Genomic DNA, 27,176 nt, shown 5'->3' with positions numbered 1-27,176 from the left:
ACACACATCCTTACAACAGAGATGGAGGCCATTCAGTCTATGATATCTGTGATAGCTCTTGGATGGAGCTACCCAATTAATCTCATTCCCTCCTCCATCCCTGCAGACTTTTACATAATGGATCAAAAGAACCCAGAGCAATCACTGGAATTATCTTTGATCCCCAATGTGGTTTGGAGTTTTCTCAGGCCTTTAATCCCCCAGATTACTGTGGATCTTTAACTCTCAGCAGGTGGAGAGTGTAGATAAGGATGGTCTCCTCCAGATTGGAAAACAAGGACACCAGTCAGGTAATCAGTTTGTGGAACCTTTATACAGGGTCAAGAGGGAGGAGCAACAGGGACAGTCACATAGTGGAGCGGAGCCAGATAAATAAGCGTACACCAGTTTACTATAGGAAGCAACACCTCATCGGTGCATAGAGCTACCTCTGTCTGCATGCACCGGAGAATCAGTATCGAATTCTTCATTGTTAGCTAATCACTCCTTCTGTTTGCACTGGAATTGGGCATTTCTGTCTGTCATAATTTTGACTCAGTTTTTGGTACAGTCAGTATATTCATAGCATTTCTTTTCCCTTAGGGCCGGTGAATCTAAAATGAGGATGCAGAGGGTTTTTTTTTTAATGAGAGGGAAAAGTGTCTCAAGTGGCACCTTTTTCACACAGAGTTTGGTCAATGAGCAACCAGATTAAGTGGCTACTCTAACATTTAAAAGTCATTTAGATAGGTACATGAAGGAAATGTTTGGTACGCAGGCATATGTGACTAGCTTGGATAAACAATTTAGTTAGTGGGGACAAGTTGTGCCGAAAGGCCTATTTCCATTCTGTTAAACGATATGACTGATTTGCTGGGCACTGAAATGTCCCACAGGTTTAACAACAACATATTAAATGTAAAGTGAAGCATATTCGGATTCAAACCACTTACATTACAGAATCATCCAATGAGAGAAATTCCTCTCCCACCTTCTCTCTTCCCCTGCTCTAACGAAAGGTCTCAGATCTGCAACAGTAACTGACGCTCTTTCCACAGATGCTACCCAATCTCTTTAGTGTTTCTAGCATTTTCTGTTTTTAATTGAGGTTTCACAATTGTCAGGGACAGATTGGAAAATTGAATAATCTTCATTGGTCCATTATCCTCTGTAAAAGAGAAACGCGCTTTCTCTTGAAAGTTATTCTCTTAAAAACTGCACTGTGTAAAGATGTCCTGGAATAGCTCACTTCCCCAAGCGGTGCTTGGGTAAAATGCTTTGGCACTTTCATCGGATGCCAGATGAGTTTTATCATTGATGAAATATATAGTACAGGTGTTTAAGTGTAACAGTTGAGGGGTTACTTTGTTTTGGTCTGTTCTTTATTATGTGGTCATCCTATTTTCCAATTTCTGCTCATGAGATATTAGTTTAAGTGGAGGCTTAGTCTTATAGGCAGCAGTTACTTCTCCAATGCAACTGAGAACATTGAATTCAGAAGTGCATGGACTGACAACTGGATATTGATCCGTCCACACGTGGCAGGAGTCAGAAGTAGGAATAGTGGATCAATCTTCTTGTCTCTCTTCTAGGATACAGGTGCCACTATTGTGCTTCCATGTCTCAGTGAAATTCGTGATATGCTTTGCTTCATTCCCAATCAAACCCATTGAATGGAACTTTTCCAATAAACCTGAGTCCCTCTACAAATCTATAGGATCAGAGGAAATGGTTTGGCCCTTCATGCCTCAGCAAGCTCTGTGCTTTATTCAGTCTAACATCCCAATCTTCTCCTAATTCTAAAATTCAGTCCTTTTCAAATCCAATACTTGTTCAAAACTCTTATTCTGCTTTTCTGCCAGGAAATACATTTTACATCCTAATAAGCCTCAGCATTGAAAACATTTCTTAAGTCCCCTCTGATATTTTACCAATTATTTTAAATCTATATCTTTGATGATCACACTCGAGGCCAAGAAAATATTCCTCCCTTACTACTCCTTCAAAACGGCTTGAGAATCGAATTCCTCTATACGGTTTTCTCCCAAGCTTCTTCCCAATAAATTGAACAATCCCACCTTCTCTAATCTTTCCTCTGGAAACATTAAGCTTAATACAGTGACTATTTTTCTTCCAGGAGTGTGAAATCTTAATGAGAAGTATATAAATTGTGGAGTGATGTGGTTTAAAGCACCTTCTACCACAGATATGGGGAATCAGAGACGGGGAATCAGAGGCAGGGAATCAGACGTGGGTAACGCTTGATCTCCTCTTGGTGAATAAAGCAGGAAAACACTCTCCACTGCTGACCCACCAGTGAGGACAAGTCGCTCAAACTCCCTTTCCTGGCCCACAGTCAGCTCCTTGGCCTTCCTGATTTTGAGGGCAAGGTTGTTATTCTGGTGCCACGCAATCAGATTGTCAATCTCCATCCTGTATTCTGCCTCAGATTTATCCACAATTCGGTAAATAGAGGTGGTGCTATCAGCACATTTTCAAATTCCTCTGGAGCCAAACTTGGCTACGCAATCGTGGGGATAAAGGGAACAGAGCAGGATACTAAACAGGCAGCCTTGAGGAGCCCCTGTGTTGATAACCAGTGAGGAGGAGGTGTTCTTGCTGATGCACACAGAATGGGCTCTGCCCATGTGGAAATCGAGGATGCAGTCGCTAAAGGAGGAGCAGATCTCTGAGTTTCATTATTACTTTATTGCTGGTATGATGGTGTTATACACCCAGCTGTAATAAATAAACAACAGCCTGACGCAGGTGTTCTTATGGTCTGCAGAGTGGAGGGCCAGAGAGATGGTGACATTTGTTGACCTGTTATGACAGTGAGCATATTCATGTGAGTACCGTTCCTTCCTGAGGCAAGAGTTGCTTACTCTATTACCATCCTGTCCAAGCTTTTTATCATGGTGCCACTGGCTGATAATAATTAAGGTGGGTCACCCTGCACTTCTTGATGAGGTTTGTCCTCTTGAAACAGGTAGCAGTGAGAGGTTAAAAATGTCTGCAAAAGCCAGCAGGTTTTAAGGATGCAGACAGGAAAAACAAGGGCCGATTTGAGGTAGTCAGCATGGCATTGCTTGGGAAATTGTATCAAATGAATGTGATTCAAAGCCACCACCATTCTGTGTCGAAGAAGTTGTCTGTGCCCTGCCTCAATGACTATCGCCTGTCACAGTGACGTCCTTCGTCATGAAGTGCTTAGAGAGGGTCATCATGGGGCACATCAAGCTGCTGCTGCCCCCATCACCAAATCCCCTGCAGTTTGCATACAGACCCAATCACTCTACAGAAGATGCCATCACTTTTGCCCTCCATCTAACCCTCACCCACGATGTTCAAATGCTGTTTTTAACTTCATTTTGGCATTCAACAGTACCTGATAAGAAGTAGAGCCTGCTGGGTCTAAACACTAACTTCACTCTCCTCTGCAGGGTCTTGTGGTCCAAGGTGGTACAGCTTCCAAACCAGGCGGTGATGCAGTTGCACAGGATGCTCTCGATACATCCTCTATTGAATGTAGTGAGGATGGAGGGTGGGAGATGAACTTGCCTCAGCCTTCGCAGGAAGTAGAGTCGCTGCTGGGCTTTCTTGGCTATGGAGCTGGTGTTAAGGGATCAGGTGAGTGTGATAGTACAGATTCTATCACCAAGGTGTATATGTAAAGATGGTAGTGTAGGATGACTGTGATTGGCTGAGAGTGTAGCCACACCTACTGGCAGGTCTTAAAGGATTGCTCCTAGCCAGACCAGGTCATTCTGGACTGGTTGACCTATATGTGATATGCTCCAGTCTTTTAGTTAATAAAAGCCTTAGTTTGGATCAACAAGTCTTTGGTTCTTTCGATGCGCTCTACAGTGAGATTCTCTGACAAGTGCATCCCAAAGTCGAGACATCATTGGTCAGTGGAATGTGGTTTCCCCGCCCACCCCGGGCTCTTCTGAAGTCGACAAGTATCTCCTTTGTTTTAATAACATTCAGATACAGGTTGTTGGCTCTGTACCAGTCCATTAGCAACTGTACCTCATTTCTGAATGATAATTCCTCATTCTTACTACTAAGGCCCACTACGGTCATGTTATTGGCAAACTTGATGATGTGGTTCAAGCTGTGTTTAGCTGCACAGTTGTGGGTCAGCAGGGTGAACAGCAGTGGACTCAGCGCTCAGCTCTGGAGGGCCCCCGTGCTCAGTGTGACAGTCTTGGAAGTGCTGTTATGGATCCGGGCTGCTTGAAGTCTCCCTGACAGGAAGTCAAGAGTTCAGTTGCAGAGGGAGGTGCTTAGGCCCAGCAGGTTCATCTTCCTTATCAGGTACTGAAGTATGAATGTTAAAATGAAGACAATAAATAGCATTAGAACATATGAGTCCTTTTTTCCAGGTGGGTGGGTGCTAGATGGAAGGCCCTCTTAACAAAATTATTTTTTGGAAAGAGTAAACTCATCCAGTTAGGAAACAGTTCATCTCTTGATGTGCAGCTCTAAACTGACAATAGAAAGCATCGCTTCCTCTCGCCCAAGGTGCTTTCATCTATCTTTCTTGAATCTGGTGCAGTGAATCTAGTAATACCAACTGATCATGGAATCCAACCCTTTGGCCAAGCACATCGAAAACCATTTGCATTGATCATATTCTTTCTTACATCTCTGTTCAATATATCCACAATTGTATTCTGCCACCTTGAGGAAACTTACAGTGGTCTATTAAATGACCAACTTGCACATCTTTGGGATGTGGGAAGAAGCTGAAGCACCCTGGAAAACCCACAGAAGAACAAGCAAACTCCACTGAGTCAACAGTGGATGTCAGAATTGAACCCATCTCTGGAATTGTGAGATAGCAGGACTAACTGCTGCACCACTGTGCTTCCTGTTGTCCTTCCTGGGGTCGAGTAACTCAAAAAAAAGAAGGGACAGAACCTTTGTTTGTTAATTTGTTCATTTCCACAATTCAACTGCTCAGGAATGCAGAAGGATCCGGAAAGTTACAAACATTTGTCACGTCCTTCACAGGCTCCACCTCCCATCCACTGAAGACATCTGTATGAGGTGCTGTCTCAAGAAGGCCGGCCAATGTAACTCCATCACCCTGGTCACATCTCTTACCATTGCGGCCTTTGGGCAGAAGATACAGAAGCCTGAAGATGAGTTCCTCCTCAGTTCAAGAACAGTTTCTTTCCCATGGTTACCAGGTCTTGAACCTCTCCTTGTTGGACTAATTAGGGACTGCTGCAATATTACAGAAGGATTGTCTGCACCATCACTACGTCAATTTTTGCACTAAGATAACTAACTGTTTTTTGGAGTTATTTCTTTTTAATTCAATTAAGAACACTATTGTTTTTTTTAGTTTTGTTTTACAAAGTACCAGCTCAGCTGCAGCAAGTTAGAATTTCAGTGCATATGTACATTGTACCACGTGTATAACAATAAACTCATCCTCATTACCACGATCATCAATTAAATGTGGTTGCATAGATTGAAGGGTCAGACTCCTAACCCAGAATGCACACTCCTAACCCAGAATGGACACTCCTAACCCAGAATGGACACTCCTAACCCAGAATGCACACTCCTAACCCAGAATGGACACTCCTAACCCAGAATGCACACTCCTAACCCAGATTTGCACACTCCTAACCCAGAATGCACACTCCTAACCCAGAATGCACACTCCTAACCCAGGTTTGCACACTCCTAACCCAGAATGCACACTCCTACCCAGATTTGCACACTCCTAACCCAGGTTTGCACACTCCTAACCCAGAATGCGCACTCCTAACCCAGAATGCACACTCCTACCCAGATTTGCACACTCCTAACCCAGAATGGACACTCCTAACCCAGAATGCACACTCCTAACCCAGAATGCACACTCCTAACCCAGAATGCACACTCCTAACCCAGAATGGACACTCCTAACCCAGCATGCACACTCCTAACCCAGAATGCACACTCCTAACCCAGATTTGCACACTCCTAACCCAGAATGCACACTCCTAACCCAGAATGCACACTCCTAACCCAGATTTGCACACTCCTAACCCAGAATGCACACTCCTACCCAGATTTGCACACTCCTAACCCAGAATGCACACTCCTAACCCAGAATGCACACTCCTAACCCAGATTTGCACACTCCTAACCCAGAATGCACACTCCTAACCCAGAATGCACACTCCTAACCCAGAATGCACACTCCTAACCCAGGTTTGCACACTCCTAACCCAGAATGCGCACTCCTAACCCAGAATGCACACTCCTAACCCAGAATGCACACTCCTAACCCAGAATGCACACTCCTAACCCAGAATGCACACTCCTAACCCAGGTTTGCACACTCCTAACCCAGAATGTGCACTCCTAACCCAGAATGCACACTCCTAACCCAGAATGCACACCCCTAACCCAGGTTTGCACACTCCTAACCCAGAAAGCACACTCCTAACCCAGATTTGCACACTCCTAACCCAGAATGCACACTCCTAACCCAGAATGCACACTCCTAACCCAGAATGCGCACTCCTAACCCAGAATGCGCACTCCTAACCCAGAATGCACACTCCTAACCCAGAATGCACACTCCTAACCCAGAATGCACACTCCTAACCCAGAATGCACACTTCTAACCCAGGTTTGCACACTCCTAACCTAGAATGCACACTCCTAACCCAGAATGCACACCTAACCCAGAATGCACACTCCTAACCCAGACTTGCACACTCCTAACCCAGAATGCACACTCCTAACCCAGAATGCACACTCCTAACCCAGAATGCACACTCCTAACCCAGATTTGCACACTCCTAACCCAGAATGCACACGCCTAACCCAGAATGCACACTCCTAACCCAGAATGCGCACTCCTAACCCAGAATGCACACTCCTAACCCAGAATGCACACTCCTAACCCAGAATGCACACTCCTAACCCAGAATGCACACTCCTAACCCAGATTTGCACACTCCTAACCCAGGTTTGCACACTCCTAACCCAGAATGCACACTCCTAACCCAGAATGCGCACTCCTAACACAGAATGCACACTCCTAACCCAGAATGCACACTCCTAACCCAGAATGCACACTCCTGACCCAGGTTTGCATACTCCTAACCCAGAATGCGCACTCCTAACCCAGAATGCACACTCCTAACCCAGAATGCACACTCCTAACCCAGGTTTGCACACTCCTAACCCAGAAAGCACACTCCTAACCCAGAATGCACACTCCTAACCCAGGTTTGCACACTCCTAACCCAGAATGCGCACTCCTAACCCAGAATGCACACTCCTAACCCAGAATGCACACCCCTAACCCAGGTTTGCACACTCCTAACCCAGAAAGCACACTCCTAACCCAGAAAGCACACTCCTAACCCAGATTTGCACACTCCTAACCCAGAATGCACACTCCTAACCCAGAATGCACACTCCTAACCCAGAATGCGCACTCCTAACCCAGAATGCACACTCCTAACCCAGAATGCACACTCCTAACCCAGAATGCACACTCCTAACCCAGAATGCACACTTCTAACCCAGATTTGCACACTCCTAACCTAGAATGCACACTCCTAACCCAGAATGCACACCTAACCCAGAATGCACACTCCTAACCCAGACTTGCACACTCCTAACCCAGAATGCACACTCCTAACCCAGAATGCACACTCCTAACCCAGAATGCACACTCCTAACCCAGATTTGCACACTCCTAACCCAGAATGCACACGCCTAACCCAGAATGCACACTCCTAACCCAGAATGCGCACTCCTAACCCAGAATGCACACTCCTAACCCAGAATGCACACTCCTAACCCAGAATGCACACTCCTAACCCAGAATGCACACTCCTAACCCAGATTTGCACACTCCTAACCCAGGTTTGCACACTCCTAACCCAGAATGCACACTCCTAACCCAGAATGCGCACTCCTAACACAGAATGCACACTCCTAACCCAGAATGCACACTCCTAACCCAGAATGCACACTCCTGACCCAGGTTTGCATACTCCTAACCCAGAATGCGCACTCCTAACCCAGAATGCACACTCTTAACCCAGAATGCACACTCCTAACCCAGGTTTGCACACTCCTAACCCAGAAAGCACACTCCTAACCCAGAATGCACACTCCTAACCCAGATTTGCACACTCCTAACCCAGAATGCACACTCCTAACCCAGATTTGATAATTAAAGATGTGATAAAATTTTGAGGTTGACTAATAACAAATATTACAAAAAGAGGATGGCTGGTTACCATGGCGGTTAGCGCACTGCTGTTACAGCGTCAGTGACCCGGCTTCAAATCTGGTGCCACGTGTAAGGAGTTTGTGTGGGTTTCCTCTAGGTGCTCCTGTTTCTTACCACCCTTCAAAACATACTGGTTGTATGTTTAAAAAAAAATAGAAATCAGGGTCGTTATTGAAACAAAAGTTCCAAATTTGATTCCTAATGTACTTGGTGACAAAAGACATTCGTTTAACAGTTGTGACGGTGTGCTGGCATTTTTAGAGACCCTTAATTTGGATATCATTTCAGCACAGGTTTGAGTTTTCCTGCAACCTGAAGACTAAACAGATATTGCCTCGGGCTGTGGAATCTCTGAAAACAAAAGGTCTCTCAGCTATCCGGGTGAGTTGGACAGAAGGTGAGAGCTCACTCAATTCAATGGGCTCTCTCGGCCCATCTGTCCATTTCCTAACAAATTTCTGTGTCTGAATGCTGAATTATCTGATTTGAGCGAGAGAACTGTCCCATTGGAGATCCTTAGCGTTCACTGGGATTTAAATTTAGACATACAGCTCAGTAACAGGCACTTCTGGCCCATACGCCCATGCCACCCAATTCACCAACAAGCCCCATATGTTTTTGGAAGGTGGGAGTAAACCGGAGCACCCGGAGGAAACCCATGCAGACACGGGGAAAACGTGCAAACTCCTTACAGTCAGTGTGGGATCCGAACCCAGGTTAGTGGTGCTGCAACAGTGTTGCGCCAACTGCAGCGCTAACCATGCTGCTCTATATTTATAACTTCCAGGGAAGTCTGTATCACATTGGTCATTGCTGCAATATACCTATATGCGTCTTGGTACTCTGCCCAACTTTGAGGTGAAGAGGTGCACAACAGTTTTGGAGGGAAGGTTTGATGACAATGCAAAGCACATCTGCAGGACACCCACACGAAACTTATTTTAACAATGCAAGACTAGACAGTGATATTTTTAGTCAGGTACGTGAAGACACAAACTCTGAAGTTATTAGCATCCCAGCTTTTGTTTAGTTGCTACCAAGCACAAGCCAATAATGGTTTCTTATTTAAGATGAAGTGAACTATGATTGGTGCTTTTATGCATTCGAGAGCATAATTTGCTTGAAATCATTTTTAAATCGCTTACAAGCCCTGGAGACTCAATAAGAGATGAGGTTTTGATCCTACTTCTCTCAACTTGGATTTTAAAATATTCACTTTAGTACAAAATTATGCTTCTTTGAAAATTTACCAATTTGGTTGGAGTTATTTATTTCCATTTAAAAAACTTCCTCCAGTTTTCCCTCTGTCTCCGTTCTAATTTAAATTTACCCACTTGTTTATTCAATCTCCTTCTCTTTTTATTGAAGTAAGATTAACATCCTTTCATTTAAGTATTTTCCATATTATTGCAGTTTTAAATGGAGAAAAAAGAAATATAAGTATTTTCCAATTCTTGTGAAACTTTACCATTCACAATGAAAACTTTTTAAAAATATTTCTCAGGGTAGAACCCATATAAGTTGCATGTAAGCAGGATATATTTTCTGAAACAGAGAACATTATATTTCAGTTTTTCCAATAAAATCAGTGAAGATGAATATGCGGGAATGTTCTAAAACAAATGATAATTTACACGTCAACCTCCATCACCACAAACACTCTTTTTTTTTCTTTCTATCACAGAGACATAAAAGTTATGCAACTTGAAAATAGGCCTTTCCACCCATTGAGTCCTTGCTGACCACCATCACCCATTTACAATGTTCCTGCACTGATCACATTTCTTTCTCCCCACATTTCTACCAATCACACACGCCTGTGGAAATGACTCTTTGGCTTGGCTTCGCAGACGAAGATTTATGGAGGGGGTAAATGTCCACGTCAGCTCCAGGCTTGATTGTGGCTGACAAGTCCGATGCGGGACAGGCAGACACGGTTGCAACGGTTCGAGGGAAAGTTGGTTGGTTGGGGTTGGGTGTTGGGTTTTTCCTCCTTTGCCTTTTGTCAGTGAGGTGGGCTCTGCAGTCTTCTTCAAAGGAGGTTTCTGCCCGCCGAACTGTGAGGTGCCAAGATGCACGGTTTGAGGCAATATCAGCCCACTGGCAGTGGTCAATGTGGCAGGCACCAAGAGATTTCTTTAGGCAGTCCTTGTACCTCTTCTTTGGTGCACCTCTGTCACGGTGGCCAGTGGAGAGCTCACCATATAACACGATCTTGGGAAGGCAATGGTCCTTCATTCTGGAGACGTGACCCACCCAGCGCAGCTGGATCTTCAGCAGCGTGGACTCGATGCTGTCGGCCTCTGCCATCTCGAGTACTTCGATGTTAGGGATGAAGGCGCTCCAATGAATGTTGAGGATGGAGCGGAGACAACGCTGGTGGAAGCGTTCTAGGAGCCGTAGGTGATGCCGGTAGAGGACCCATGATTTGGAGCCGAACAGGAGTGTGGATATGACAACGGCTCTGTATACGCTTATCTTTGTGAGGTTTTTCAGTTGGTTGTTTTCCCAGACTCTTTTGTGTAGTCTTCCAAAGGCGCTATTTGCCTTGGCGAGTCTGTTGTCTATCTCGTTGTCGATCCTTGCATCTGATGAAATGGTGCAGCCAAGATAGGTAAACTGGTTGACCGTTTTGAGTTTGGGGGGGCTGGTAGTCATGGTGGGGAGCTGGCTGATGGAGGACCTCCGTTTTCTTCAGGCTGACTTCCAGGCCAAACATTTTGGCAGTTTCCGCAAAACAGGATGTCAAGCGCTGAAGTGCTGGCTGTGAATGGGCAACTAAAGCGGCATCGTCTGCAAAGAGTAGTTCACGGACAAGTTTCTCTTGTGTCTTGGTGTGAGCTTGCAGGCGCCTCAGATTGAAGAGACTGCCATCCGTACGGTACCGGATGTAAACAGCGTCTTCAATGGCCAATTAATCTACCTACCACGTAGCTTTTTGATATGAGAGGAAACCAGAGCATTTGGGAGGGAAACCCATATACAGACGCAGGGAGAATGTGGAAAGAGCACATCATCATTGCTAAAAGTCAGATTCGAAACTGCGAGGCATCTTCTGTGTCACAGCGCTTGCCCTAACTGTCTGACCATTTAGAAATGGCATCATCGTTACGAGTTTTGAAGTCCAGCTCTTTCAATTTTCTTGATATTTCATTTTTAGTTTAATTTAGACATATAGCGTGGTAACAGGGCCTCTCAGCCCACGAGCCCATGGCACCCATTTACACCCAAATAACCTACAACACCAGTTCTTTTTTTGAACAGTGGGAGGAAACTGGAGCCCCAGGGGAAAACCCACACAGACACGGGGAGGGCATACAAACTCCTTACAGACACCATGGGATTCAAACCCCAGTTCCGATCACTGGTGCTGTAACAGCGGCTAACCACTACCCTAACCATGCCACCTCATGCTATGCACATAATCTTTTCACAAACCCAGCCCCTGTCAAGTTTCAGGTCAGCTTACAGAAGCAATATGAATACCTTGATGAAGGAATCTCAGGGCTGAAATTTTGGTTATGCATCTTTTCCATAAAGAACGCTGTGTGATCTGCTGAGTTTCTCCAGCACTTTTGTGTATATACTGTGGATACTGGAATTAAGACCAAAACAAAACCTGAAAACTCTGTGTCAAGCAGCATCTTTGGGAAAAGAGATAGAATTAATGATTCAGCTCGGAAGCCTTTCTGTGAAAGGCCATTGACCGAGACACTATTTTTGTTTCTCGCTGCACAGATGCTTTCTGAGGTGATTTTATTTGCAGTATTTTCTGTTTTTAATTGCAAGTTGGTTTCCTTAACATTGAATAGTGAATTGCCAGATAAGTTGACAGAGCAGTTTGGGCCACTTGAGATGTACTAAAGCTGCTGCTGGAGTTTAATGAACTGCTTTTTTACTGGAACAGGAGTAAACCTGACCTACAATTTGTCCAGTGACCAAACAGATTGAGGATAGGGATGGCACGGTTGGCGTAGTGGTTAGCACAACGCCTTTACAGCGCAAATGATCGGGTCTGGGGTCCGAATCCCGCGCACTGTAAGGAGTTTGTACATTCTCCCCATGTCCACATAGGTTTTCCCTGGGAGTTCCAGTTTCCTCCCACCATTCAAAACTTACTGAGGCTGTACGTTAATTGGGTGTAAATTGAGCGGCATGGACTCATGGGCTGAAATGGGCTGTGACTGGGCTGTATGTCTACATTAAAAATAAATCTACCCAGCTCTCTACTCGGCCCTGGGACACTTGGATGCCAAGTCATTTATGTAAGACCACTGTTCTTCTAGAACAGCTGTCGTGCAGTGCACCAACTCCAAGGGTGGTTTAACCAGTGTTTTGTAAAGCTCCAATATAGCACCCTTTCCATCTGTAGAACTTTCTGAGAATTACAGATTTGGGTCTGCCTTGACAACAATAGAAAGAAGCTTCTGTGAAATTTAGAAGTTTCTTTGTGAAAAATTTTTGTTGTGAAAGTTGTGCAGACCATTGGCAGGTGAAATTTTATCTTGACATGTGCGAGGTGATGCATTTTGGAAGTAGGATATAGACAATAAATAGAAGTGAATGAGAGACCCAAATCCGTAATTCTCAGTAAGTTCTACTGATGGATAAGAAAGCATATAATCTGTTTGCCTTCATAGGTAAGGACATGGAATACAGCTTCATAAAACATTGGTTAAACCACACTTGGAGTGTTATGTGGAGTTCTAGTCACCACATGATAGGAAGGATTTGACTGTGCAGAAGAGAGTGCAGAGGAGATTCACCAGGATGTTGCTTTCATTTGAGTACTCTAGTTATTGGATCGGCTGGGCTTGTTTATGCTGCAGGCTGAATGGGAACCTGAGAGAAGTCTAGGAGATTAGGTGGGGCATAGATAAGATAGATAAATCTCTTCTCACTTCTACCTTTGGGCAGAAGGTACCAAAGCCTGAGAATCAGCACCTTAAGGTTCAAGAACAGTTTATTTTCAACAGCCATTGGAGTCTTGAACCTCCCCTTGTTACATTCACCATGGGGTGCTCCAACATGACTGAAGGATTGTCTGCACTATTGCAAGTCACTTTTTTTTGCACTGTGAATATTTATGATCTATCTATCTTATGAGTTTACTGTCTTTTTTCTTTCAATGTTTACTACAGGTACACAATCCTTTATCCGCAACCCTTGGGGCACAGTGTGTTCTGAATTTTGGATTTTTCAGAATTTCAGAAAGCCAGATTTAAGCCCACCCGAATTGTGCTACCGTCTCTTCACCCCCCCTTGCCCGCCCAACTTGCGCTGTCGGTCTCCCTCGCTCGCCCGCCCAACTCACGCTGCTGTCTCTCTCCCTACTTGCCAGAGTTTGGAGCTTTCCGGATTTTAAATATCCGGATAAAGGATTGTGTACCTGTATTACAGTTTTCTTTTTACAAGTATCTGGAGGAACTCAGCCGGTCTTTTCAGCATCCATAGGAGACAAAGGTTTATTGCTGATGTTTCGGGCCCGAGCTCTTCTTCAAGAAATAAGCAGGATGAGCCAGAAGCAGGAAATCTCAGAAAGTCACAGAATTCTGACAATGCCGGCTGGGTGAGGAATCCAGACCAACAAAAGATGTTAATCGGATATGATAAGGGGCAGGTAAGAATTTATCAGGTTTGTGGAAAAGGTGATAGAATGGAGAGACAGAGCTGGGGGAAGGCAATAGGAGAAGAAGTGAGGAGGGGGGTTTTAACGAAAACCAAAGAAGTTGATATTAATGCCATCCAGTTGGAGGTTACCCAGTCACAAGATGAGGTTTTGTTCCTCTAATTTGCAGGTTGTCTCAGTCTAGCAGTGCAAGGAAATGGGAAGGGGAATTGAAATGGGTGACCACTGGGCAATCTCCCAGGCTGCACTCAGTCTCTCTGAGACTGTAGAGAAATATATTTTGGCTTATTATAGACTGAAAAGACATGAGTTCCTCCAGCATTTCGGTGTATTTTTACTAGTTTAGGAAGTCACCTCTCCTGGGATTGTTGCCTCACTGTCAGAAGGGTTATGAGTATAATGCATGGTTTAGTTTGTGGCAAGGAAGGGTCTAGATAGAAAACAGAAGGTGGGATTTTGTGTCAGCAATTATATTCTCAACCTCAAATAAATGCACTTAACAACAGAAAAAGGAATGCTGGTATAATCTTATTCACCGAAAATTCCCAGTCAGGATGTCTGCAGTGTCATATTACCATCCCATTGTAAATACAGAGGGCAGTGAAGACTCTGGTCTCACAAGGGACCCACTAATTAAACCTCTGTTGTCGAGGTTGTTTATCTGTCTGTGGTTCCTTTCCACACTGTCATGAGTTCTTCAGCACCCAGCAGTGGGGACAGTACCATGTAAGGACTTCCGGAAATCTGGCAGAATATTAGACCATGTCTGGGACAGTTTAAAGTTTGGTTATATTCTCAAATAATATCAAAAAACTTTGGAAACACTTAGCAGGGCAGACAGACTGTAGAACTGGGAAATAGAGAAAATAAGAGCTGGGAATGAGAGAAAATACAGCAAGCTAGTTTTAGGAAGCTGAGAAAGTGGGGGAAAGGAATTTTGGTCAAGTCAAGTTTATTGTCATCCAATTGCACAAGTACAATCCGACAAAACTACACTCTCCGGTCCTCGGTGCAAAACATGCAGACATGCAACCAGACATAACACACATACAGACAAGCAATACATATGCTGGTCTATTATTCATATAGATAAATAAATAAATATATATTGCCCATGGATATAAGAGTCTCGGATAGTTAGTGTGAGCAGTTCTTTTAGTCATTCAGCACTCTCACTGCCAATGGTAGAAACTATTTCTCAGCCTGGTGGTGGTGGCTCCGATATTCCTGTATTTCTTTCCTAATGGGAGCAGCTGAAAAATGCTGTGTGCAGGGTGGAAGGAGTCCTCAATGATTTTATATGCCCTCTTCAGACAGTAATCCTGGGAGATCACACTGATGGGGAGAGGGAGACCCCTATTATTATCCTATTATGGTCCTGTGGATTGTCCTCTAATCCATTTCTCTGCAGCAACTGTACCACACTGTAATGCAGCCGACCAGGACGCTCTCAATAGGGCTCCTGTAGAAGGTTGACATAATGGTGGCTAGTAGCATTGCCCGCACTCACTGTTGTGCCTTCTTGACAAGTGAGGAGATGTTGAGTGTTCACAATAGGTCACTAATTAAGTGAATTCCAAGGATCTTGATGCTCTCCACTCTCTCCACTACAGAATTGTTGATGTGCAGTGGAGGGTGGTCGTTCCTGGTCCTCCTGAAGTCCACGATCATCTCCTTCATCTTGTCCACATTGAGACTCAGGTGTTGCTCTCGCACTATTTCACAAGATTTTCCACCTCTTCTCTGTAGTGCATCTCACCATTGTGGTTGATGAGGCCAACTACTGTTGTGTCATCTGCAAACTTGATGACACTGTGTGAGCTGGATCTGGTGGTGCAGTTCTGGGTCAGTGGTGTGAACAGAGGCGGGCTGAGCACACAGCCATGAGATGTGCTAGTGCTCAACGTGACAGTACTGATGAGCCTGATAGACTGTGAGGACAGCTTCCCCACCAACCTCTGGGGGATGATTGCATTAAACGCCAAGTAGAAGAATGAACAGCAGCCTGGCGTGTGAGGTGTCAATCTCCAGATGGGCCAGGACAGAGAGAAGGGATAAAGCTATAGCATCACCTCTCAGACCCAAATAAATTACATCTTTCTGCACAAGGTGCATGTATTCTTCTGGCGTTTACAAATGCCTACAAAACTTCTTTCAGCTTGATTCATGTATTCAGAGATTTCCCTCCTCTGTTTCAATTGCAGTCAAAGTATTATCTTGGTTCCTCTGGCAATGTCAGATTCTATTTAACAACTCATCCATGGCTGCTTGAAATATTTTGGTTGAAGTCACACCATAAGGTTCCTTAGCATTTGTACAAAGCTATTTCTGGTTGTTGACTTTCTTTGTCCATGTTTAATCACATTCCTGTTTAGTATATGTCCAGCTTTATAATGATCATGGCCCCTGTTAGTTCAGTGCATAGATCCTGAAATATGGACATCCATCAACCCCTACAATGGTTGCAGTTGTGTAAGATGTTCCTGAGGCTTGATTTGGAATATTATATTCCGTTTTAGTCACCGTGCTACAAGAAAGATGTCAAGCTGGAGAGGGCGCAGACAAAATTTACAGATATGCTGCCAGGACTCGGGGGCCAAAGCTATACAGAGAGGTTGAGTAGGCTGGTGCTTTATTCTTTGGCGTGTAGGAGGATGAGGTGTGATCCTATAGAGATGTACATAATCATGAGAGGAATAGATTGGGTGAGTGCAGAGAGTCTTGTTTCTAGACAAGGGGAATCAGTAACCAGAGGACATAAGGTTAAGGTGGGGACCGGGGGTGGGGGGGGGGGTGCGGTTGGGAGAAGGGGGAAGGAGATTTAATGGAAACCTGAGTGGGAACTTTTTTACACAGGTGGTGGTGGGTGTATGGAATGGGCTGCCAGAGGAGGTGATTGAGTTAGGTACTATTGCAATGTATAAGAAAATAATGGACAGAAATATGGATAGGATGGGTTTCGAGGGATATGGGCCAAAAGCATGCAGGTGGGATAGTGTTGGTGGCATATTTTGATTGGTTTGGACAAGTTGTGCTGAAAGGCTGGCCTGATTTGACACAGTATGACTCCCTTACTATAACTGACGGAATAACTCTATGATGTTTTGACCAAGGCTCTCTGTTTGTCTGTTCAGCTCTTGATTTACTTGAGCCTTGTGTGGGTATGCAACGAGTTAGAACCTGCAGTAAACTAGATTTCTGTTTGCTTAATGTGCAAATTGGATTGTGTTCCTTCATGCCAGTACATGAATCTTTGAAAATATTTACCTATTGCTCAAGACTATTTTCTCTGTGAGGATTCAAATAAAAATCTCAACACCATCTTATGCTGGACATAGTTTCCTTAGGTCACTCAGTCCTGGTGCCTTGTGGTCCAGCATGATTAAAAGTGCCTTTTAATGTTTCAATTGCTTCATTAGCATGGTCGTCTTAAAACATGATCAACTGTTTGACACTTCAGTTTCATTCAGTGTTTTAACAGTTGGAAATAATTGAATTTTGCATTTAGTGTTGGGAAATGGGATTAATACAAATGGGTGTGCACAGGTGGGCAACGATAAATTGAGGAGGAATATCCTGTTAATAACCATATAACAATTACAGCATGGAAGCAAGCCAACACACCCCTTCTTGTCTGTGCCGAAACACTTGTACTCTCCTAGTTCCACTGACCTGCATTCTGTCCATAATCCTCCATTCCTTTTACATCCATATACCTATCCAAATATTTCATACCACCAGAAGCTCATTCCAAATCAATTACCTTAGTTGATCCAAAAAGAGCAATTAAAGGATAAGGTATAAGATTTGCATTAAGAACTAAATATAAGGTATGAAAGATATTTTCCCAAAATTTGGAAAGAAAGGAACAAGACCAAAACATATGTAATAAAGTACCCTCTTCAGTCTTACATCAATCACATTTCGAAGAAATATTCAGATAAAATTTAGCCAATTGAAGCGAATGATGGGCACATAAAGAAGAGAAATTTACCAATTTTAAGATAGAATCCCATGTTGTATCTGAGAATGAGAGCTTAAAATCTTGCTCCCATAATTTTTTAATCTTATCTGGGGAGTTATCCCTAGATTTTAATCATGTTTACCAGATATCAGCTTTTTAAATTCAGTTTAAAATGATAAATCATCCCTATTACAAGGTGCTGAGGAAGTCTCAATAATAGTGAATTTATAAAAACTCCTAATTTTCAATATTGATTTAACACCTAATCCTTTGGTGGCCCCTCTTCGGCACAATGGGAAGGGAATGATTCTTCTTTATCTCTGGTTCAGAGTCGCACCATTTTTTTGCCTGTTTTGGTAAGGCATGCGATTTTACTTAAATGGAAGGATGCTGCCCCGTCTACTCATGATCAGTAGTTGAGTGACATTATGTCCTGTTTGAATATAGAAAAAAAATAATTATTCAATTAATAATTCAGATATAAGATTCCAGAGGTTATGGGGGTCACTTATGACTCACTATAATTTTACTCCAATATAATTAAATTGACTGGCGTATCTTTTCCACATTCTTTATATTTTTTTTTAACCTTGTCTTTCTTTAACATAACATAACAATTACAGCACGGAAGCAGGCCATTAGGCCCTTCTAGTCCGCACCGAACCAAACACCCCTTTCTAGTCCCACCTCCCTGCACAATGCCCATAACCCTCCATCTTCTTCTCATCCATATACCTGTCCAACCTTTTCTTAAATAATACAATTGACTCCGCCGCCACTATTTCTCCCGGAAGATCATTCCACACGGCTACCACTCTCTGAGTAAAGAAGTTCCCCCTCATGTTACCTCTAAACCTCTGCCCCTTAATTCTTAACTCATGTCCTCTTGTTTTAATCTTTCCTCCTCTTAACGGAAATAGTCTATCCATATCCATTCTGTCTATCCCTTTCATAATCTTAAATACTTCTATCAAATCCCCTCTCAACCTTTTAATGCCAGATGCTAATATATAGCATCTGGCAATGTGGTTAGATAAAGGGCTTGAGTTTTTCTTCTTTAATATTTTCTTCCCTCTTTTCTCTGCGATGTAACACCTCACAGTTCAAGAACAGTTGTTCTGGAAGCTCTCATCTAGGCAAACTTGCAAAGTGCTTACACTAAATTAATCCTTCCAATCCAGCTTTTCTTTTGTGGGCCAATCTTTTAATTGAGTTGGCCTTTCTGTGTAATCTCTCATTGTGATTGTGGCTTCACTCTGTGAAGCAACAGGTTACGATTGACATCAAGTTTTAGTTTCTGAACAAAACTCAGTGGTTTTTTGCTCACATCAACCTGCTAATTGAATTTCCCATCTCTGCACACAGTCAACACTCAACAGGTGTGCTAATGTTCATGTTGGTTTTCTCCTTGGTATATTTTCCATTATTGCTGGCCTGTTGCAAATGAACTGGTGAAACACTGTTCTCCACATGGCCCAACAGGTTCAATATTATACACATCTATCCATTGTGGCTTTACGTTCTCCGTGTTTCCCTTACAGGGAGAATGTCTTTGGCTGAAGTCACTCAGCTGTCCATCCTGGGCTTTGGAACTTTCTCTTTGTAGTTCACATCTTACACTGATCTAAGCTGGCTTCTGCATGACCTCCAAAACGTTGTTTCCACTTTTTTTCATTTCTGGTTCAGCACATTTGAGCTAAATGTACATATGTGAATGTGGCTTTAATATCACAGCTCCATCTTTGCTATTGCTATTTGTTCAGATATAGCATATAAACTGACTTAAGCACCAGATATCTCCACTGAGGTGGTAATTTCCTGTGCACACTTGTATACTTTGTATATTTAATAACTTATATTGGAATTGCCTGCCTGTGAATCTGCACTCAAATCGTCCCATGGTAATCAATTCAGGCAGGCGTCAACCTTCTGCTGCTGAGACAAACCTTTAACATCACACTATCACCAGAATTGGTAATATCCACTCCCTCAGAAGGAGCTGGATTAAAGTGATTCTGCAATATCTCCAAGACTTCATCAAATGCCCTTTGACTCTCTAAATCTTGCGAGATCGACTGAAGCTCCACAAAAAATGGTGGTCCAACTGGCTGTGCCAAATAAAGTGTGTGGGCTGGAATCCAAGCATACCTTTGTTTGTAAGATTGCTTTCATACACTACTGTAAACCAGCAATTACATTTTTATACTGTCCCACGATTTCAGCAATATTGTTTGCTCTGTTTGGCTTCATCGAGTAAGTATTTGGGTGCATATGTTGATTAGACATGATGATAAACTCATCACCATCATCCTCAGAGGTTTGTGAGCCAGGCGGTCTCCTGATCCTGTTCTCATATTTAACAGGTGCAAGGTTTAACTTGATAATCAGTGGCCACCACACTTTATTTTTACTTGTGTTCATGTTTAAACTGGTCTGCCTGTTGAAGTCACCATGACCAGTGGTGAATTGTAGCCACACAGGTTTAAATGGCCTGCAGAGGGGCTGGCGGTGTTTTTAATTAACATCAGCGAAACAGCAGAAGCTCGTGCTCAAGATGGTAGCAGACCACGAGGGCTGTTGCCTCTGGGAGAGCAGGAGAGCAGCGCGGGACACCACGGCAGGAGAACATCTCTGCTGTCTCACTGAGGAGGAGAAGCCAAGGAGATCACCAAGGCTTGGCGGCTAAAGGAATCACACCAGGCTGCAAGCTGCTAGAATCTGGCTCGAGGGAGCCAGATATCAAAATTAAGATTCATGTGGATGTCGATGATGAGAAGGGCTTCCCGATTGTCCACTTAAATGGACAGGAAACTGTGTGGCTGCAGGGGCTGCCGGACACTTGGTGTCTCCGAAGGGTCTCTCTTTTACTTCTCTTTTTCTGATTGGTTGGGATACTGACCAATAAGAGAAAGATAAGTTCGGCCAACAAAGTTGATACATTTTTGTATTTACGTAAATGACAATAATGGAAGCCTGAATTTTGAATTGTCAGACTCCCATTCAACCACAAGTGCATATCCCCTTCAATCATTCAATGACTTGTTTGCTCTGGACATCTTCAATTCCTTTCTCTTCTGTCTTCACTGCTTGTGTTTCCAGTCTTGAGAGTAATAACATGCGGGAAGTACAGAGAAGTAAAACCTGAGTCTGCTTTGTTCTACTTCTTTTCAGACCATGCACCCACTCTCAGCAATTTGCACATGAATAAAAATGTTATGCAGTGATGTCATTTCTACTGCATTTAACTGAGAATGGGATGGGGCTAGGAGGGACTGTGGTGGTGCCAATGTGAGATCAGGCTGTTCTATCTTTCACACCTCACATTGAGGGCTGGTGGGTGGGAGCAGGGCTTTAGGTTGTACTTTGACACATGAAGACAATGCCTGGCAGCAAGGAGTGGGTCTGGAGAGTGTTGATTTTGGCCGGCATGGTTCCAACTGCCCATGTGATGCCCAATGGACCAGCCCAGTCACTTTCCTGGAATTGTAGAGTACTCCAGGAAGTATGGAAAATATACAGCCCAGAAGAAGACTGGTCAGATTTTCTCAGAACACGGGAGGTTTATTGGGTCCATCGAGTCTACACCATATCTCAGGTTACACCCATCAAGTGGCATGTTTAGCATGGCGGTTAGCGTATTCCTGTCATATCGATCGGGATGTGTTTGAATCCTGTGTTGTCTAGGAGTTTGTATGTTCTCCCTGTGTGTGTGCATGTGGGTTTCATTTGGGTGCTTTGGTTTTCTCACACCATTCAAAACATGCGGGGGTTATAGGTTAATTGGGTGTAATTGGGCAGCATGGGATTTTGTGCCAAAAGGGCCTGTTACTGTGTCTAAATTTAAAAATTAAATTTAAAGGCCATTCACTCATTTATTCTCCCTCACATGTCCAACAACTTCTCTCTAATTCTCCCACTCCCCACCTATGCTTTGAGCCATTTACAGCAGCCACCTCACCTGTCCACCCACACATCTTTGGAAGGGTGGGAGGAAACTAGTGCGCCCGGGGGGAAGCCCAGACATTCACAGTGAGACTATGCAAACTCTTCATCAGCTGTACCTGAGGTCAGGATCGAACCTACCTTGCTGGAGTTGTGGGACAACAGCACAAACTGTTGTTTCACTGTGATGCCTGCAGTCATGTGCCCTTTGGCCCTCCCATTTTTTCCTCATCTGCAGTTTTTTTTTCCATGGGGATTTATCCAATTTCAATTTAGTAATTTTCCTGAAGCTATATTGATTATTATCTTTATTGTTTAGCAATTTGGGATCACCCTTGCCTCACTCAGAATCTCTTTTTAGGATCTGACAGACAACATGGCTCCTTCCTCCAATCTTTGTTGGCTTGTTAGCAACATGCAAGCATCTAATGTTCAGACATCCTTGTCTCCATCAACTTAATTGTCTCCACAGAGCCAACCTCTATAACAGTGTCTATTAGTCCAATAAAAAAAATTATATCAACACACTTAACTAATTATTTAACTGGAACTCAAATTTGGACTAGTGTCTAGTTTGTTGCATCTGCTCAATGACTTTAATTGATCAATTTCTCACTGTAATGTTTAATGTGTAGCAACTAGACATACCTTGACCTATTTTACTGAGCTTTGAAGTGATTGAAGCTGACTTATAAACATCCTGGTGATACCAGCAATAACAGCATGTGTTTCTGCACAGCTTTTTGCTTTCAAGAAGATATCTTGAGGCTCTTAATATCAGGAAGGCAGACAATGCAGAAGCTGTCAAGGAAAGAAAGGAAGGTCTCTTGAGTACATGTTGAGTACATCAATGGGATGAAGTAACCTGGAAGGCAGCTGCAAACTGTGGGATGGAAGTGCACAGAAGGAGTCAAAGAAACATTTTAATAATGTCAGGACCATTCTGAAATTCTTCACGTCAAATATAGTTTTCAATGTAGTCACCTTAAATAATGGGCTAATCAATACATGCACATTGTGTTCCCACAAGTAATGGTGTGTGTTAAGTGTGATCAAATCAGGTTTGGTGGGTTCACAGAGAAACAAGTCCAGACACAAGCTAAACAAACAAAGGATGATCTTTAATGCACACATGGGGACATAGTAATGGGGAAGATACAAAACAACACTCAGAACTTTAAACAATGTAAGATGTAACACCAGACACAGTGATCTCACAAGCAGCTGCTTAGTCTCTCTCTCTCTCTCATCCATGCAGTAATATTCAATAACTAGCATACTCTTATATTCAGAGACTTCAACACGCACATCCGGTTCCCTGTTCCAATGGGGTAAAGCTCAATGCTAAGTATTTCGACAAAACTAAGGTCCCACTGTCAGCGTTGTGCACACTTTTACCAATGACTCCTGGTTCATAGTCAGGACAAGGAAGCAAAGAGGATCAGCTGCTGCATGAGGTGGGATTTTAAAGTGCAGTAAGCTGGAGAGTCTGGCTGAGGTAATCACTAGGTGATTAAAGGGGCCAATAGTCAGATATGTACTAATAGGTGGGCAGAGTCCTACCTGATTGGCAGGTGATGCGACTCCTGACTATATTCCAGATGGAGAGGCCACATGACTCTGCAATCCACACTGAGTCATTTGATGGTTGAGAGATGGGCACTGACCAGGATGAAGCCGCCTCCACTGCCTTCTCTGATTCAGGGGAATGAGAGAGAAGTACAAAATTAGGAAAGGCATAGATAAGATAGACGTAGATAAGTTGTGCCCGTTGGTGGGGGAGACTAGACCTAGGGGACATAGCTTCAAGATCCAGGGTGTTAAAGTGACATGTCTACAATAGAAGTCCTAAAATCTGGACTGCTCGGGGAATGGGCCGGTCTGGATTTTCCGGATTCTCAGGCAGTACTTTCAAAATTCAAATGAAGAAGAGATGAAGAGGAACATTTTGATCGTTTATTCATCAGCAAATACAGCATGCTTCATTTAGCAAAATAAGCAGTTTTAAAGAAAAAGAAAGTCAACACGACAAAAAAATTGTCAACATATTTTTTCACCACAAGAGCGTATAATAATTGAAATTATGTTTGAAATGAACATTTTAAAAGAGAATGCAATGTACAAATGAGTTTCTTTGTGATAAGATTACTTGTATTAAGCATGGTCACTTGTTGCCGCTGGGCATCTGTGGTGTTTACTCATGTACACAAAAGCCCGCTAAATTAAAAAAGTTAGAGAGTTTTCGAAAAGTCCAGATTCTCAGGCGGATTTCTAGCATCTGGATTTCAGAACTTCTATTGAACAGTGAAAAGCTTTGTTTTGCATGCTAGCCAGGCAAGTCAACCATATCTAAGTGCAGCATGTAGTGCTATAATAAGGACTTAGTAATTCAAGAATGCAGTGTTACTCAGTGCAGGGTATAGAGAAAAGTACAGTTAAAACAGTGCAGGGAATAATCTTTTACTAATGGGAGAGTCATTCAGCTGATGATACAGCTGTTAAAAAAAATCTGTCCTTGAATCTGGAGGTTTGTATTTTCAAGCTCATGTACTTTTTTTCCTGATGGAGGTGTAGAAAGTGTGATTGGGGTGTAATAGTTGTTATTAATAATTGGGCAACTTCCTAAGGCAGCGGGAGGTACCTGTTAAAAGTGGGACATACTGTATATACTCGTGTAATTACCGAATTCTTTGAACCACTTTTTGGGGCAATAAGGGGGGTGGGGTTAACTTTTATAAGGGTCAAACATTTGACCTCCAAAGTACCTGTGTCATTCAAGGCGTCGGGAGCTCAGATGGCCGGGACAGGGAGGTAAGTCTGTGATCGAGACATTTGAGAGCACAGGTGGGCGGCCGGGGCAAGGATCCGCGTTGGAGCTCCAATGCTCAGGTGGCCGGGCGTCGGGAGCTCCAGCAAGCGGGCAGGCGGCAGGCCGGGGCAAGGATCCGCGTTGGGAGCTTTAGTGCTCGGGTGGCCAGGGCGTCGGGAGCTCCGGCAAGCGGGTGGCCGGCCGGCCAGGGCAAGGATCCATATAACCATATAACCATATAACCATTTACGGAGCGGAAACAGGCCATGTTGACCTTTCGAGTCCACAACGGTTCACTGATTTTGTCCATTGGAGAAAGAATATTCTTGAACCTCGATGTGGTTAACTTCAGATTTCTATATCTTCTTCCTGAAGGTAGTTGAGGCTCCTTGCACATATAAAGAATTAAAGTCTTCAGTTGGAACATTGCTGGCAATTCATGAAAATACAAATGTGTCTGTTGGTCATTGAATAAGCTGCTTGTGCTCCTTGACACTTTTGAATACTCCATCCTATCAATGCAGACAGGTGCATGGTCCATTTGCCTCTCCTTCCTTATGCTTGAAATAAAATGGTGTCGATATTAACGAATATATTCCAGTAGTTACTGGAAGTGGGTCAGTAGTAGTGAGAAGTCTGTTGTTAAACAGCCTTACCATCACCTTAGTGCTATCTTTTCATCTTTATTGCCTGCGGCTAATTGTCTTGAGACGAGGAAATTAAAAAAAAACCCTGTGGGATATTGGAAATCTGAAATAAAAGCATAAAGGTCCCCATTCTGATTCCTGAACTGTTCCTCTCTCCAAGGATGCTACTCTGTATCCAGCATTTTCTATTTTTTTAATCTTTGAGACTAAACTATGAGATTACCTTTTCAAATTACAGACCTAAATAAGCAAAAAGTTTATTGTATAAATATTGAGAAGACTGAAACCATCACCTTTTGACCACATCATTAACTCTATTATTAGAGTTCCTACCCATGGCAAGTACCTAAAATTAAACTGGATGATTGGCAACCATTGTGATAGAATCAATCCAAGATGAGCTTCATACCAAGTCTATATAACAGCGAGGACATATATTTCCTTGCTCATGGCATCACCTAACTACCTCAAGGATCTGTTTCAAGGATCAATCTTCCTTGTTTATTCCTTCACATTGGCTTCTGAATAAGCAACACATCAATATCTATATTTTCATCTCTCCATTATCATCTTCCTTATATCTATATCCATAACTTCTCCTAATGTTCTCCACTAAATCTGGCCTCGTTTGAATTTATTCTTTCAATTATTGGCAACCATTTCTACAGGTGGCATTCCTTCCAGAAATCTTTGAACCTTAAAATCTCACTTTGTAGCAAAGTTTTTGTTTATTTTTCTAAATATCCTGCTACGGAAGCTTGTTTTCTTTGATTCATTGGATGGAATGTGGCCATGGGCCTGCATTTATTGCCCATCCCTAATTATCCTTGAGAAGACCAGAATATTTGCATACACACAGGATGAAAGGCGGAGGCTGTTTTGACCATCAGGAATTTTATATATTTTCTTCAAACTTTCTGAGTGTGCATGTCCATAAACAGTCCTCCAGCGATCAAGTGAAATGGTGTTTGCCAACCATCAATAGTGACTCAAGAGAAGCCCCCAAGAGCATCATGACCCATGCTTATTTGGAGACACCAACTATCAACTATATATGATAGAGATTCTGATAGTCTGCTCACGCACAATCACAACATATATGATATAAAATATGCAGAAATTAGCTCCATCGCAGAAATTAGCTCCATCGCAGCTAATTTAACATTATGTAACAAAAGTCTATTTCGTTCTGAAAGAGTGTTGGATCTCAACCTGAAACACTATGGGTTCTTTTGCTGACCATTGTCTGATCTGCATTGTAAAGTAGCCAGTTGATCCATTATCCACACTTTGCCACATTGTAATATCATTTGCTGATGGGTGTCACAAGGTAAGATGAACTTCCTAAATGTTGAACAGTCATAGACTGTAGCAATGCCATGGAACACGCAAACTGATGCAACAATTGAAGCCAAGAGCAGTTGTAGATTTAACAAAAAAACTTGTTCTAATTATTTCAAGTTCAAATTTATTGTGAGAAAACATACATGATATCATATACAATTCTGAGATCTTTTTCCGGCTCAGTTACATTACTTGGAGCAGGACTATGAACGGCTTTTATCTTCTCTTGAACTGGGTGAAGTTTTGCAGCATTCGCACAGTGTTCTTGGTACTGAACTTCAAGTGTGCTTAGAACCATAGAATGACACAGCACAGAAAACAGGCCATTCAACCTCTCTAATCTGTGCTGACCATCATCTCCCTAGTCCCACTGACCTGCTCCCATTCCATAACCCTCTAGGCCTCTCCTATCCATGTACTTATCCAATTTATTCTTGAGCTGACATTCTACACTCCCACCACTCTCTGTGAAAAACTTCCCCCTAATGTTCCCCTTAAACCTTTCCCCCTACAGTTTCAAACTAGGATGCATTTATCTCCCCCAATCTAAGTGGAAATGCCTATTCACATTCACATCTGCCTATACCTCTCATAATCTT

This window comes from Narcine bancroftii, chromosome 3 (assembly GCF_036971445.1).
Source record: "Narcine bancroftii isolate sNarBan1 chromosome 3, sNarBan1.hap1, whole genome shotgun sequence".
NCBI classification, from domain to species: domain Eukaryota; kingdom Metazoa; phylum Chordata; class Chondrichthyes; order Torpediniformes; family Narcinidae; genus Narcine; species Narcine bancroftii.
Note: the sequence above shows the minus strand (reverse complement) of the source record.